Raw genomic sequence first — 5,848 nt, 5'->3', positions numbered from 1 at the left:
TGTTCTATAAATAAATATCAATTAATAGGGATGGAGCCTCTGCTCTCCATCACAAGTACATATACTCAGAGAGTAGCTTGGTTTTCTTGTGCATATTTGTTTCCAACAATTTTTTTTAACTATCCTAATCAATTGTTTCCCTTTTGTATTAGAATCTAAATTTTATTTGGCAAGGAAATATGCGGACAGTGAGAAGAGATTCAGTGCATGGGGAGTTAAGGGAGAGGATATATTAAAAAGAAAAACCCAGTCTATGGTTTCTCAGATAACATTTTCGTTAGTCCTCTCAGTCCTGAACCGTTTTATATTTATCTATCTTTTAACTAATATTTGCAGCTCCTCCTTTATATTCCTACTTTTTTCATAGTAATTTGCTTTCCACCCTTTCCCTGTGCCTCACTCCCCTCATCTTCTTGGCTCTCTGTGGATCAATAGACGGAGGGCAGAAACACTGTCTGACATTTGTAGAAATAAACGACTGAAATATAAACACAGCTAGCCTGAGGGAGAGAGACGGCGCGGGCAAAAAAAGGTTGATATGAAAGAGAAAGAGACAGAAATAAAAGCAATGAGTTTGAATGAAAAACAGAAAAAGAGAGCAATGGAGATGTGATGAAAAACAATAAGGCTGAAAAAGAAAGAGAGGAGAGAATCAGAGCGGGGCAAGGGAGCAAGAGGCAAGAGAATGATGAAACTGAGGAATGAAAATGAAAGAGATGAAAACTCATAACCACAGGGCCTGACTGATGTCTGCCAACTCCCCTGTGTGTGTGTTGGGCTGTGTATGTGTGTGAGTAGGTGAATGAATTTGGATGCGAGTGTCTGTGACTGTTCTTGTTTATTGACAAAGAGGAAGTCAGACTTGTTCAGACGACTTGTCTATTGAGCAGCTTCCTGTTAAAGAAGGTAGAGTAAAGTAACATTTCCTCTACTCTTACAATTAAAAATACATCAGCTTCAAGGACACACATTTTTATTCCCATTATTTGCTGACAACAGAATGAAACAAAAAGGGAATGTAAAGGTTAAAATCAAGTCAGTCTTTACATTAAGTAGTTGTTCTTGTGTCTACTTAAAAAAAAAAAAAAATCTGTTTTTGTGACAATCAACAAGGAAAGAATATTTTTTACTATATTTAGATGTTAATGATAATTTCTTATATTTGCTTACACTAAATGTAATTGATGCATTGATGCATTTTATGTACCTTGGAGTATTAGACAATTCTAAAAGATATATCATTGCAAAAAAGTAACCTCTCATCTCACACACTTTTCAACCCAGCTTTAAATTCAGATGCCAGGGTGTCACAGAATTTATGCACGTTTAAGATTTTTGGTAAAAACTGCATGTACGAGAATATAAAATTGAATACCCTTTGCCTGCAGTTTTTAACATTTTTCGATAATGTAGGTATTTATGAACTGGTCAGTTAAAAATATTTTTGTGGAGTAGTATTTATTAAAGCCCTCTCTTTTTGTTCTTGATTGTCCTGGCTTTTTAAACCTGGTTTTACCCAATAACATATATTCATGCATGTCCAAGGCACTGTATATAAATTACAGTAAAATACATTATGCTTTTATCACAGCTAATGTTGCAAACATTATTGCGAAATGGAATAAATACCAGGAATCTCTGCAGGTAGCTAATAAAAGTGGGGGTTTTTAATCATTTATCCCCCAGAGTTTCCAGACCTAAAGCTAAGCTATCCAGCTTCTGGCTGTATCTTGTCATTTACTCTCCACCATCGTTGCTACGTTCTCATTTAACTCTCAGCTAGGAAGCAAAATAAGCCGCCATTAAAGTTCCGTATCATTAAATACAAATTTGTTATCTGTGTCATCCAGTTAGAAATATGTATAATCTTATTTGTGCTTGCAAAGGTTCATGAAGTTAAAATTGTATACACAAAGTACTCTCTCTTCCTTAAATGAGTACGTAGCAAACATAGTAATCAGGTGGTACACACACTAAGTGATTCTTATATCAGAGCTCCACCAATTCTTTTTTTTATGAAAGGAATATCTTTTTTTTTTCAGTTCATCTCTTTGAGGCCACTCTCACACACATGCAAATTTATACGCACCTTTAGAATTTTATAGCTTACATTCGTGTTAGTTATTAGACATGGGCCAGAGATGTTATTTAAATGGTAATGATTCCTTTGCTTTTCTATTTGGTTATGTTTGTCTGATCTCACCACCTGTAGTTTGCAGAATATGATCTTTTATATTTTGAAGACAGAAACACAGAGGCAAACCCATCCACAGGCGTCTGGTAAAAAGGCTCAACATGCCACTATATGAAAGACTGTTTAATTAAAAAACAATAAAGTTAATAAAATCCTGGGGAGATATTGCACACTCTGCCGAGTAGCTGATATGATGACAGCTCTTCCTCTTTTCTTTTATGTCTACATCTATTTTCATTACATTGGTTTCTTACTTTTCTATCTTTACCCCTTCCTCATGCTCTGCCCTGGTGTCTGTGCTGACTTTTTATCTTCTTGATATTTTTCTTCTCATGTGAATATATTGCTCTTGTCTTAAGGGTGAAAAATAATCAACTTGAAGTGAAGAGCAGTGTGTGGATGAGCAATAGAATCAGAGGACCACAAAAATGTACAGTTAATTGGGTTTCAATAAATGGATACATTACACCATGAACATTACACAATACATACTTGCCAAATGTATGTAACCAAAATGTTTCATAAGTATAATGAGGTTTTCTGTTTATTTTTTGCTGGAATGATGCCCTCTACACCAGTTTCAAGTTGGATTTCGGTAGTTTCTCCTAAACCTAATGATATCTGTCTAAATTTTATTGAGGACCATATCCTGGTCAGGGCTTTAATAATAACGTTTTCAGTGTGCATTCCTCAGCATGTTATCAGGATCAGAGTCTGCTGGTCGACATGTTCGTTAGATTAGAGATACAATAGAATATAATTCCATATCTCTTCTCTGTTTTTTATTCTCAGCCTTTTTGATGCTGCCTGTTCTTTGTCTTTTAGCAGTATGTCACATTGTCCTGCAGTCACATGTTAACCTTAAGCCCTTAGTTGTTTTCCTTTTTTTCCCCCTCTAAAATTGGCTCTGAAGTGTAATTCGTTTAGATCAACTTTCAGCTGACTGTTAACACATTAAGTTTGTTCTGTTTCTGACTTAAACTGATCTAAAAGGAGTAAGAAAACATTGAGTTAAAGTTATATGCATGCTAAGGATAAAATCATTCTTTTGGGTTAAATGCTTAAAAAACGTTTTTTTTTTTAAATAATTAAAGTTTTACATGTGGCAGCCTTGTTGTAATTTTTTTTGCGTAATGGGAATGATTTAATTGAAAATCTTATCTTTTTAGTTAAAACATATTACATTATTGCCAGTGAAATAATTAAGTGTTTTATTTAATAGTATATGCTAGACTTAAAACAAGTTTATCTCATTACACATGCAAAAACAGTACAGTGCCTTCCGCAATTATTGGCAACCCTGTTTAAGATGTAGTCGAGGACTTAAAAAAATTCTCCTTTTCTTTTAAACAATAAAGAACCCAAATGCAAAAAAAAGAGAAAAATCCAACCTTTTATTTAAGTACATTACTTTGGTGTTAAAAAATAAAATCACACATTTAGAAAATAAAAAAGAGGAAATCATGTGTCCCACAATTATTGGCACCCCTAACAATTCCGCTAAAAAAATGTAATTGATTTCCTTTAAATGTATTTTTCTGTAGTTGCTAAAGTTAATCAGGGTATCTAGGATTTTAATTAGTAAATCATGACTTCCTGTTTCCCTGGGGTATAAATATGACGTGATGCAGAGGCCTAATTCTCTTACCAATTAGTCAGCATGGCAAAAACGAGAGAACACACAATTCAAGTAAGGCAAATGTGCGTCAAACTTCATTAGATGGGCAATGGTTACAAAAAATAGCCACCCGCCTTAACTTGCCTGTATCTACAGTCAGAGGAATCATTAAGAAGTTTAAAACAACTGGAACAGTGACAAACAAGGCTGGAAGAGCTACCAAGTTTATCTTGCCACAACGCACAGTGAGGAGGATGGTAAGAGAATAAAAAAAAAGTCCTACGTTTACTGTCACAGAATTGCAGCAAAGAGTGGAATCTTGAGGACACAAGTCTCCAAAACAACCATCAGATGTGGATGACATCATACACACTCCACTTTGTTTTAAAAAATATAAATATAGAAAATATAACCGCGAATTTCTGGGGGACAGTGATTCGCCTGCATGTTATGAATGCTGGCGTACCATAACGAATAAATTATGAACAGTTTAGTTTCTGCCTTCAAGTCGTTGCCCAAAGGAAGACGTTACTTGGATATAACAAAACCGAATAGTCTGTGTGTGTGTCGCAGTGATGCAAATGTGACTCCAAACCCTGCCGCAGACACTCTGGTGCACCTCTCCTAAAATTGTAGGTGACCGCAGACAGTGCCGCAGACAGGAGGCCTCTGATTGGTCAAATGTACATCCGCTCTACACTATCCGTATTTCCTGTTTGGTACCTTACCGGCTTGTTTTGTTTATATGACCGCCATTGTGGAAAACGACTCGTGAAGATGGACCAGCTAGAAGAGCAATGTGTGTGAGAACTCTGAGACCCTTTTCCCACCTGGATCCCCACTCCTTTTCACCCTCATGTCCCTCCGTTGTCGCACAAAGTTGCCCCCACTTCCTCACCGCCTCGGCCGTATCTCGACCCTCAGCTAGTTGGTGATTGTCACTCTTGGGTTGCGGCGTGGAATAATATAGCACAGACCACGCTTCAATATTGGGCATAAATCAAAAATATTTGCGAGAATCTCACTGCGACACACTGCTGCAGGAGGATAACCAGCCCTTTAGGTAGAAGCAAAATGCTCATATGAATATGTTAAATCTACCAGTTTGTTGACAACAACAAACCAGAAGGACAGAAGAAAAATCTCGAAGAATAACGTTTAAGCATGGCTTTAGTTTATGGTTTATAGTTAAACTTTGTGGTTGCAATGCCCGATCAGAACCTTATTTCAAGTGAACACTATTGTTACAGTACATGCAAACACCTACCCTGGGACACAGACATATGAAGAGAGCAACAGAAGGAGAGACTGATTGAATGCATTGAGTTTCATTTGTCTTCCTCATGACAGTGGAGGATTACCAGGAACTAATTGGACAGATTAACCAGGATTAAATAACGTTTTCTTTCAACCTTTTCTTTTTCTGCCTCCTCTCTCTTTTCTGAATTTTCCTTAATCTTCCCTTTTTTCTCTTTAGTTAGACAGTCGCTGTTTATTTGTTGGCTTTCTGTTGCTTCATGTAGAGGAGGATGGTTATGTTCCTGTTTGCGTAGTTTAATTTAATTTAGTTTAATTTCCTTTCCTTTTGTTTTCCATTCTTTAATTCCAACCTCTGGATTCTGCTGATATGAAGCTTTCTGTCCTTGGTGTTATTGTTAGTGTTTATTGGTATTGTTGTTGTTTTCAAAGCTCCATCTGTGAAGAACAAAGGCTTTTAGTTTCTACACGAATCCAGCCATTTGTCAGTCTACAGGAGGAGGGGAAAGGGACAAGGCATGCTCTGTGGTTTGCCTTTGGACTTGGTCCCATTTGACTTTGGCCACCTTCCAAACTAGTTATCGTCTCTCACCCATTCCACTCTCTCTCCCGTTTTCTCATCTTCCTCACTTTGCTCCTTTTATCTGTTTCTCAGTACATCCAGGCAGTTTCATTTTTTTCCTTTTTTCTTTCTTTCTTTCTTTCTTTCTTTCTTTCTTTCTTTCTTTCTTTCTTTCTTTCTTTCTTTCTTTCTTTCTTTCTTTCTTTCTTTCTTTCTT

The 5,848-nt window shown here is 36.4% G+C and overlaps 1 protein-coding gene across 19 annotated transcripts in view; it reads left to right on the top strand.

Annotated features, from left to right (window-relative positions):
• ptprk (protein tyrosine phosphatase, receptor type K) overlaps positions 1 to 5,848 on the top strand; it is a 125,380-nt gene that overhangs the window by 83,386 nt on the left and 36,146 nt on the right. The gene's annotated exons all lie outside the window — the stretch shown is intronic.

The sequence above is a fragment of the Cyprinodon variegatus genome, unplaced genomic scaffold, assembly GCF_000732505.1.
Source record: "Cyprinodon variegatus isolate N-32 unplaced genomic scaffold, C_variegatus-1.0 Scaffold37, whole genome shotgun sequence".
Lineage (NCBI taxonomy): Eukaryota > Metazoa > Chordata > Actinopteri > Cyprinodontiformes > Cyprinodontidae > Cyprinodon > Cyprinodon variegatus.
This window is presented reverse-complemented; position numbering and strand designations above follow the sequence as displayed.